The sequence below is a fragment of the Dermacentor variabilis genome, chromosome 7 (assembly GCF_050947875.1).
Source record: "Dermacentor variabilis isolate Ectoservices chromosome 7, ASM5094787v1, whole genome shotgun sequence".
NCBI classification, from domain to species: domain Eukaryota; kingdom Metazoa; phylum Arthropoda; class Arachnida; order Ixodida; family Ixodidae; genus Dermacentor; species Dermacentor variabilis.
This window is the reverse complement of record NC_134574.1, coordinates 169,083,723-169,095,125: the sequence shown is the minus strand read 5'-3', so window position 1 is coordinate 169,095,125 and position 11,403 is coordinate 169,083,723.

Genomic DNA, 11,403 nt, shown 5'->3' with positions numbered 1-11,403 from the left:
TCCGGTTAACCTCCCTGCCTTTCGCATTTTATTTATCTCTCTCCCTCTAATCAAAATTAAATGTATTTGTTTAATTTCATCCTACTTTCGGCCAATCCCCCATAGTGGCTATGCGCCATCACCAGAGGTAGATTAAACCGAATGAAATATAAACATAAAATAGTTCACTTAAATGATTTTTTTAAGATCACGCATACATCTCTTGGGCTTGAAACAGTAGTAGAGGGTTGCGGTTTCTTTTGTGGTTTTTTTTTGTCTGCCGCGAGTATTCCACCAGAGCAAACGTTTTTTTTTTCTTGTGGGAACGTTCTTATTGTTTTTAATATGGCTTCCTTCTTGGCGATGCTGTCACTCGGTAGCATTCGTTTCTCTTATTTGTACAGTTTACAGAGACTCATTGTTGTCAGTGGGCTAAGCTGACGGTCTCTTCAAAGACCGTCAACATACGACTTCTTCAGTTCCGGGCGTTCGAGGTTCGCGATTACCGTCCGGCTTTGAAAGCCTCCCTCATGAGAGTAATCCCTCGAACAGATTGCGTGCCATGGGCTAAAGCACAAGACTTTTCTTGTTGAGACGTGGAGAACGAAGAGAGACATCCCGATGGAGTTGAAGTCGGGAAAGGTGACTGGAACACTGCCCGGTAAACGTGTACGCTTTGGAAAGGTACAGAAGTGAGAGAACAAGAATCACCAAAATAGTAAGTATAAAAATATATAGGTCCCTGCTGCACTTGATGGAAGAGAAAAAGCTATGTACTTTCATGTGCATATAAAATACTTGACCGATCTTATGCGACAAGACAAGCTTCCGAATTTAAAAAAGGAGGAAAGCAAGGTAACTAAGTTCCAAAGAAATGAAAGAACACTTTATAAGCTCTATTAAAGAAAATGTTTGCACTTACGGCGAATCAAAGCTGTAAATTCTCTGAAGAAGCCTGATATAAACATCATAAAACAAGAAGAACAGAAGCTGTTCATTAAACAATATGGCAATCACTTTAGTGGACAATATTTGGCTCCTGTCCACTGCAACAATTTTACAAGTGCTGCACAGATTTAGCAGGGCCACTCGCGTTTCAACTGCAATCGCATTTGCCAGCTCAGTGGAATCCGGTTTCCGATGTTTTGCTCTTTCAATGGAGAAACTGCTGAGTCCGTAGTGCTGCGGATAGATGGGCTGTAAACAAGGAAGAAGACATCGAAGTGGCTCCGACAACCCCTCTGAATTTCAACTGAACAAAAACAAACAACAGATTTGGTCAAAGAACTAGAGTTGAACCATAAGCTCTATGCAAGTATCTTTTCATAACGCCATATTTGTAGGCTTGCTACACTTTATGACGACTTCTTTTGTCGAAACGTCACCAGTTGGATTGGACTTCCTGTTACTGCTCTTACTTCCCATGCAGATCGTCGCGCTGCTAACTAAAGATGCAACATTACCAACGTGCCCGTCCCGGCACCCTTGAAGCTTCGCGGTTACAGATATTCTAGAGCTTCTCGTACAAACGTGCACAGCAATAACAATAATTTTTATGACTTTCGGGCTGCAAAAGCGACACACGAGCTCTAGGAAAGGGAAATGTCCTGACTGCACCATGCTCAGAAGACGAGAGCCATCGCACTGCGACCCCATCGGAATGCCCAATGGTAAGGGAACCAGCAACCTCGTTCTCAGAGCAATGTCCAAAGAAGAAAATGGGGACACGTATTGTATGGGACGTGTAAAGATGCGAACTCAAAGGAGGTGCACTGCTTAAAAGTATGGTAGAATGACCAATTTCATAACTCATGTTTAATTTTTGAGAGCTAAAAATTACACAGGGACAGATGGGAGAGCCAAGGACATGAGCGCCGGCTATCAGTTGAACGTTTATCTTGAAGGAAGGGTCTCAGAAAACAGAAAGACTGGAATAGGATGTAAAACTGGGCGAGTTTGTTGGTCATGTTTGGTGGTGCTGTTTATGACATCCCACTTTCATGCAAAAAAGTGCATATTGGAAAGACTGGCGCCTGCCTTAGCGAAAGGTTACGTCAGCACAAAAACAAGGGCATCCCTTCATGACATTTGTCGGCACATTGTCGTTAATGTGACTGCAAATCAGTTTTCTGAAAAAAAATGCGTGTCATCTTCAGGCACGTGGATTGAAGAGCACGTGAAATCATTGAAGCTCTCCACATAAAGAAAAACCATGAACAATGCTTTTCTGTCCCTTCTATCAACCTTCACAATTGGGAAATCAGTTTGTTGGTTGTTAAAAATTTTATTGAGTGTCCTGAAAAATGATCGCCCAGGCTCAGGACTCCCACGTCTGGACGTCCAGGCCTTGCCAAGTCACCACATCGCGGGCGTGCTGGACGGCCCAAATTCGGTCAGCGAGCGTGGAGCTGGACAGGGCACCGGCCACCTCGCCGACAGAACAACGGGATTAATGCCTTTAGTCTTTTCCTCACATTCCCGGAGGATGTGTTTTAATGTAGCAGGCTCTAAACCGCAGATCTTGCAGGTCCTGTCGTGATAGAACACAGGGAAGAATATGTGTGCTAGTGGGTTTGGGTAAGCATCAGTGTGCAGTTACCTCCAGGTGGTCGTTTGGGCTCTGCATAACTTTTTAGGCGGAGGGAAACTTAGTCGCGCCAGATACAAAGCCTAAGTTATTTTGTTGTAGCTCGTTAGGCTGTCATTGCCTTCGTCAGCCTGGAGGACTGTTCCGTGACGGTCAATTATGTCGCAGGGAGCGGAGTGTGCCGTCTCGTTATGGCTGGTAAGTTTAGGACAGATTACGCCCATGTGGGCGGAGAACCAGATCACGATGATCGGTGTTTCACGAGCTTGAGTTGTGCCTTCGAGAATCCTGCAAGCTTCCGCCGAAATTCTTTCCTTCGCGTAATTTCGGACTGCTGTGCGCGAGTCGCTCAGGATAACTTGGGTTTCTATGTCGGCTATAGCAAGGGCAATGGCCCCTTCTTCGGCCATTTCGGGTTTTTGGTCTTCATATTGGCGGTGTGCGCAGTCTTGCCGTCGGTGTTGAGTGCTGCCGCGAATCGTCGGCCATCCGGGTAGCGAGCTGCGTCTGTGAATCTCGCCTCTTTGTCGTTATATTTCCGTAGCAATGTTATGGCCCTGGCCTTTCTCAGTCCCTGGTTGTAGGATAATTGCATGTTCCTTGGTATCGGGGCTACATGGATGTTGCCTCGTACCTCTCTTGGCATATTGACATTGTCGTCGTGTTGGCAGTGGTACGTTATGTTTAGCGTTTGTAAAATGGGCCTTCCTCTGCTAGTGGTGGTGAGTCTTCCGAGGTACGAGATCATCTGCGCTTATGCCATCTCATCTAGGGTATTGTGTAATTCAAACTGCAGTAGTTCCTCGGTGCTGGTGTCTTCGGACAGTCCGAGTGCAATCTTTTGTACCATGTGAATGATTATATTGATATTATTCCTGTCACATCTGTACATAGTTGTGCATAGCTGAAACGTACGCAATATGGCTAATCACCAAGGAGTGGATCAGCCTAATAAGGCTGTCTTCCTTCATGCCACTCCTTTTGTGAGTGACTCGTTTAAGGAGTCTGACAACATTTTTATACTTATGCATAAGTCATTAAACGGTCTGTCCTGTAACCACATTTTTTTTTTTCGATCAGCATGCCGAAGACTCAAATGTGAGTGACAGCGTGGATAGTGCCTCTGTTACTCGTGCTGAGCTCGATTTCTTCAGACTCTCTCTCTCTCTCTCTCTCTGGCGTACTCCTTGGGTGGTGCCCCTTAAGCCTGGGTCGATATAGCAATAATTCTGGTTTCTTTTGTGAGCATCTAAGCCCGGTCTCAGCCAGATGTTTCTCCACGGTATTGATAGCTTCCTGGAGTGCACTCTCGATCTGTCGGTCACTGCCACAAAAAGAGCAGATCGTGATGTGGTCTGCATAGATTGTATAGACTGCGAAATCACTCTCCTCGAAAGCTGTGGCAAATACCACTAGCGTGAGGGTCCGCACTCAGACGGACTGTTTTGTATATATTCCTTCCTGTGTGCAATAAACCAGTCACTGTTAGTTCGGCGCCTGTCCCGTGTATTCCTCTGTCTTTTGCTGCTGTCCCTTTTTGCGCTGGATTTACCATAGACAACATTGGATGCGTCCTTGTATTGCGCACAAGTTATTTCAGAGGGAGTGCATAATAAACTGTATTTGCAGAAGAAAAGACATGGAGTTATTGTTTGCACTTTTTTATCTAAAAAAAACACCTCTTTGGTCATGCAGATATAATCAGGGCTCGCTCACACGTGTCGTCCCGTTCTTGACGCCATATGCCTGGCTAATTTCTGTGGCCAATTGCTCGACGTGGGTAAACAAAACGGATGTACGATCTAAATCCAGCGCGCAGTTACAGTCGCAGCAGTGCATGGGCAAGTGGGTAGACCGGAACCGAATGATGCGTGAGAGTTGGCGTTGCAGTCATACCACCATTTTAAATATCAATAGAAAAGGCTTTCCATCGATGTACACTGTCCTTATGCTTCTGAAACGTTGTTGTCAACATCCTAAGTCGCTTAAAGCTCGCACAAACTTCTGCTCTCAAACGTCACCATGATTGGACTTTCTTTTTCTTGAAATAGAAAGAAAAAGTTTCATTCAGATTGGTTCGGCCCCTTGATTAAGGAGAGACTTCCTGCGCTTCACTTGCATTTTGATGCACTGGGAGTAGCCAGAAGTTCCTTTGAAAATGGATTACTTTCCGGCTGGCACCCTCATATCCCAAAGGTGATGAAAGGGGCTAGCTGGTTGCTGTTCACGTTATTCTTCTTGCGTTATGTACGACTCTGAGACGAGGAACACAAATATAGGGACCACACGGACAGACAATAGGTGCGCACAATTCGTTGTCCCTTATTTCCTGCTTCGATATTTATAGTCTCAGAGTCGTACAGAGAGCAAGAAGAAAAATATATATCTTCCCAAAAGCTAAAGTTAGGACGCCTGAAGCTATTGCCAACCTTGGGCTATTCTTAGAGCACGACCGCCTTCCTAACTGATCATCGTATTTAGCCAATGCGCAGCTAGTTCTTCACTCCCAAAACAGGCTGCGTGGTCTGGCTTCTGTCCATGTCGTAGCGAATTTAGCGAAGCTGCCAACCAGCGAGTAAGCATCACCCTTATTTATTTATAATTTTGTGGCCCACTTTCTCTTGAGACTAAGGCATTGCCTGGCGTGTATACAATAGAACATCACGAGACTCGCATGTACTCATACTGTTGGACGTCCGCTCTCCTCACACCCTCCCGTTATCCCTGCTCCGGCGAGCGATGCTTGCGTTGCTCAAAACACACGCAAACACTCAATCAAGCGTCGCGCGAGCTTTGCCTACGAGATGCTAACGGTGCCTCGCAGTGGCATGTTTCTCGTTGCCCACGCAGAGGAAGGCAATTAAACACGCGGCCGTAATTAAATCTCGGCCAGAGACTGGGACGCCTGTACATGTGTGTGTGCGCGTGTGCGTGCGTGTGTGTGTGTGTGTGTGTGTGTGTGTGTGTGTGCGTGCGCGTGTGTGCGTGTGCGTGTGTGCGTGTGCGTGTGTGCGCGCGCGTGCGCGCGCGAAGAGCGCCCCGTCTTCCGCGTTCGATGGAGCGCCGTATCGCGATAGACGTGTGTTGCGCGCGCCTGGCAACCCGAGCGCGCCGATATATGGGACCGGGCCGAAAGCCGTCACTGAGCCATCCTCGTCTGTCGGAGCCACGTGAGAGAGCGTCGATGAGCAGTGGGTTCTGTTGCCGAGACTATGAGAGAGGACTGCGTGCTGCCGCTGGAGAGAAATGCGATTAGGGAAGATGTGTGCTGGTGGCAGGAAATATCGCTGCCAGAGAGAGTCATTTCGAGGCTTTGTTTGCGCTGCCGGCGAGCCGCGCTTCTGTTCCCTCTGCAATCGGCGCTGGTAGCGCTGATTTTGTGTTTTCTCTTTCGGTTCCGATACAGTCACTTGCCAATGCGCGAGCTGTATCTTAGACTAGGGCTAGGGCTATGCTAGGGCTATGTAGTACTAACGCCGTCTATACTTGGTGCGCACCATCTACATATTGCAGACGTCCTCCATTGCAACAAGACTACATAATACAGAGCGTGTTAGATAAACATTCTGTATCGAATAGACGTAAGTTATAATGTGCAGAAGACGCAATCAAGCAATATCTCTTTTTTTACGTTTCGGCGTCTAAATGCAGCCGTTTAACTTGATAGTTTTCAGCAAATTGAATAACCAGACACCTACATATAGAGTGAACTTCTCGACTTATAATAAAATCGACTATCATTTTTTAGCGACAAGACTATCTCATTGAGAACGTTATAGTTTACCTGTTCTTCGCATGCAATATCGGAGTCTTCATGCCAATTCACCTGAATATCATTTTGCTCTCCTTGAAAAACCAAATTATGACGTTACAGCTCTTCCCAGATTTGAGGCCTTCTGGTATCCTCGAATTGATTCGGCAATCCAGCATATTAGCACACTCAATCACCGTCCTCGTAACCACACGAACCTTTCTACACACCGTCGGATTATTCGTCTAACCCACAACTGGGCTTGCACTGTCATCTGAGAAATGACATTATCATCGTCATTCTTGTGTGTTTTCCTTATTCCTTGTTTCTCCAAGTAATAGAATACCGCGGACGGGTTAAATCAGGTTCACGTGAAACTTCGACTATATCACTTTGATCTAGCCGGCCTTAGCTTGACGACACATTCTTCTCAGCTTACGCTTCCACGACAGCGTCTGCTGGCTCCTAAGCTCGTTCCAAACACTAGCCATCGTGTATATCCGAGTTTCAGAAGGTGAAAGACCTCGCTTGGGGATTTCCCAGAGATCTCGTTTGTCGGCTTTTCCGTATCCAATAGCAAGAAGCCTTTGTCTCACTGGTTGTACCTGTATTTTGTCTTCTAAAAGTAGAGTGAAGAAAGCCACGGTTTTGTTTCTTTGCATTTGTTGAAAGCTCTAAAAGATATTTTTTTTTATTTTCCCCGTATTCCTGCTGGAAACCATTTACTGTCTTTCAATCGATTCGTGCTAATGCTTATTTTCTCTTCAGCTTTTACAAGCGCGTTTATCTAAGAAAGGTATTAAGAAGGCGTATATTGAAATGAAATGTCGAAATTTTCGTGAATACGTACTTTGTATACAGATCAAGCACGATACACGTTATATTTGTATGATATTCGTGAAATAGGCAACATAAATTCTTGGTTTCTGCCAGAAATCGTGCGGTTTTCTGCACTATGCTCCTTTTCGTTGATATAGACCTCGAAAAAAGATGGCATAGTACAACGCTTACACACCAAGGGATATATTTCATAGTGAAAGCACCTGTTCCTTTTTGTAACAAGCGTTGTTGAAGATATGTTAGTGTAGGGAATCTAGGTTGCCAGTTATCTTCCCTCGTAAATTCTAGGCATGCAATATAAAAAATGTGTTGCGTAAATTCGTGCTTCCATCAGCTGCGTTCACGCGCGCACGTCACTCATGATAGTGATAAGTGGGATAACGAGACCATCAACGAGGTCACGACGAATCGCAGACAGCACTTACGTAAGGGTTCTTTAAATATATAGGGTCCATGATTATCTGACTAAACCAATTTTCCGCTTTCTGATTTTGTTATTGCTATGCTGTTTGCATTTACGTTGTTGTTTATTAAAGAATGATATCCGGGAAAATAGTCTATCGAAAGGCCGGCTATCCCGACCATTAAAAATATTCCAGTAGCTAAGGAACGTGGTGAAAAAAACTAATCAAAGGCGCCAGAAAGGCTGGAATGAAGACTAGCGAAGGATTAGAGCATCAGTTAACTCAGACAAGGCCTGCGACACAATGTGCATAGCCAGAGCGCTCTTATCGGTGACATGCGAGTGCCCAGTCAAAGCGTGCATTACCAGAACAATGTGCTTCCAGTCAATCGGGGCACGAAAAATAAAACAGAAGTTGGCACTCATTGAAGAATAAATAAGACACATAAAAGGATTAGTGCAAGTTCAGATATAAACGTGCACGAATTTAAATACTGAGCAGATCGTCTATGGAAATACATTGCAGATTCGCAATGGATTGTCTTTCAAGCAAAACACAAGAAATCGCTATATATCACAAAGTCACGAAGAGCTGTGATAGCGTGTCTCTGTCATATTGTGTACTGCCAGGGGCGAAGAACCCCGTCCACAAATAAAGGGCACCAATCCAGCTTCTTCAAGCGGCTGCACATCATCTCGCGCTCGCACTCGTATTTATTTTATTTATTTATTTATGCATACTGCAGCGCAATTTGCGCTATAGCAGGAGTGGGTTAAGAAAAGGTACAGAAAATACTTTGAAGTATACAGCGGTAGACACAAGTGAACACTTTTAAGGAGCACTGATGAAAGGAAAATACACAAATAAACACAAGTGAACACTTTTACAAAAAGAGCACTGATGAAAGAAAATAAAAGAAAAATACACAAGAAGTTATACAAATGCTGTCAGACATGGGTGAGCACGATTATGCATCTGTGATGGCGGTAGCAAAAATTTGGGATGAGCATGAGCGAATGGACCCAGGTAATGAATTCCAGTCTTCGATTGAGCGGGAAAAAAGCTGAATTTGAACGTGTTAGTACGTGAGTAGTACGGTATCAAATTTAGGTCATGATGTCTTCTCGTTTATGATCCCGGCCCGAAGTTAATGTAATTATCATTTGAGAGCCTAACTAAAGAATTGAAAATGCAATGCAAGAATTTTAATGATTCGACACGGCGACGAAAAGAGAGCGTGTTTATGTTCAAGGAAGAAAGTGTTGAAGAGGGCGAAAAGTCGCGATCGTAACGATGACATATAAATCGCACAGCTTTTTTTGGTATAGCTTCTAGTTTATCAATCTCTAACTGCTTATACGGGCTCCAAACTACAGATGCATAATGAAGAACACGGCGGATAAGAGATTTATACATTATTAACTTTGCGTCTTTAGGAGATCGGGTTAGCGTTCACCTCACATAACCTAATTTTTTAGTGCTTTACTGCATATGTAATCAATGTGTTTGGACTATGACATGTTATACGTAAAAATGACACCAAGATACTTTTACTCAGAAACCTTATCTGCAGCACGGCCATTGATCGAGTAACTGAAAAGGGAGGGGGAAGATTTGTTGCGGAAAGACATCAGAATGGTTTTATTGAAATTAATGTTCATTTGCCAAGTGTTACACCAATCGCAAAATCTAGAAAACGACTCTTGAAGGCGATAATGATCATTAGAAGATTTAATCACTTCATATAAAACGCAGTCATCAGCATAGAGACGGATGTTAGAAGAGCAGTGAAGTGGCAAATCGTTTATGTATAATAAAAAAAGAAGCGGCCCAAGGACGGAGCCTTGGGGCACACCTGATGTCACATCAACAGTAGGGGAGTCAGTCGAACTGTAAGAGACGAACTGGGAGCGAAATGAGAGAAAGCTTAAAATCCACTTAACTAAATGAAGATTATTCAGTACAGCATTAAGTTTAGCAATAAGTTTAGAATGTAAAACGGTGTCAAATGCCTTCGAGAAATCTATGAAAATGGCATCAACCTGGTTCCCTATATCAAGGTTAAATGATATAAATAAATGATATAAATCTTTTAAACAAACCTCTCCTGGACTTCTCACATAACTACCATCTGTGCCAGTGCATCTCGATCACTGGGTTACCTGCGACGTAACCTTCGGAACTCACCTCCACTTATCCGCAAATTGGCATTTCAAACATTTGTTCGCCCTCGACTTGACTTCGCCGCTCCAGTCTGGTCTCCCCACCAAAATTACCTAATTACCATGCTGGAATCAATCCAAAATAGAGCCGCACGTTTCGTTTCCCAAAATTATGACTACCGTTCTAGCGTAACTCAAATAAAGTTTCACCTTTCACTTCAGCTGCTAAGTAATCGTCGCGACATAGCCCTTTTGTCATTGTTTCATAAATACGCCCACCACATTAACAAACGTTCCTTACACCTAGAAACGTCATCGCACACGTCGCACCGATTATACAACCATCATAGCTTCACGCGCATTTATGGTAAAACAGAAGCATTTAACTCGTCTGCAATTCCACGTGCCATTCGGCTCTGGAACAGCCTCCCCGACAACATAGTTGCGGAAACTGACCGTGAAAAATTCAAGCAATCACTGAACTCGCTTAACCCATGTTAACCATTAATATCACACTCACTGTTCTGTGTAATTTTTTTTCTATCTTTTTCTTGCACTGTAATACGTTTGTTACAAACTTATATTGTTCCTTTTTATTGTAATCATATGCATCTTTATGTAGCTAATATGTTTCTCTGACTTTTAGGCTGTGCACTTGGCTGCTGATTTTATTTGTTATTGTTGTTAATACATTGTACGTTACTGATTGTATGCCCCCCTTACTCAATCCCCATGTAGGGGTCTTGTAAGGTATTTTACAAATAAATAAATAAATAAATAAATAAATAAATAAATAAATGTGTGAACTCAACTAGCTGCGTTATCGAGCTAAAACCGCGCCTAAACCCATGTTGCATATTAGACAGTAAATTATTTGACTCCAGAAATAGCATGATGTGGTTATGAATGATGTGTTCCAATATTTTGCATGACTGTGACGTCAGTGAAATTGGTCTGTAGTTCGACAAACACTGCTTATCTCCAGATTTATAAAGAGGGAGCACTTTGGCTAACTTCTATGAAGAAGGTACAGTAGAGGATGATAAGGACTTTCTGAATATGACTGACTGACAGATATTTTGATGACCACAACGAATAACGAACAAGGAACGGAGGCTCGATGAGCAGATAATCGACAAGCACACAACCGAGGAGCTACAAACGGTGCAAGCAGAGGACGATCTCTTCTTGATTCTGTGAATGAAATCACGTATGTATGTCGCGTCTAGGCGTAGTCGATGGCCGAACGTATTGAATGTGCAACCAGTGCGTTCACATGTTGTGAATCTCAAAAAAAAAGGGGGGGGGCAATCTTGAATAGGAGAAATAAATTTGTCAGATAATCAAACCACGTGGTCTCACTAAGTTTTCGCAACAGTAAAGATAAAATCTATCGGCATTTGATATCAAATATTCAATAGTGCTTAAGGTATGGAAATTATGCGCCGCAGTTACCCAGCTGCTTTCTTTCTCATTTCCTGTTTTACTCCTAATACCAACATACCTCGGAATGCAGAGAAAACACAGTTGGTGGCCAGCCGGAAATGTCATCTGTAGTACTCTCGAAATTTTTCTGTGTAACAAAAAACTGAACGTAACACTGCGACGTAGAAGAGTACGCCTTTAGGCTGGTTGGTTCATGATTACGAGCAGTAAACAGCGCTAAACAACAGGACAAAG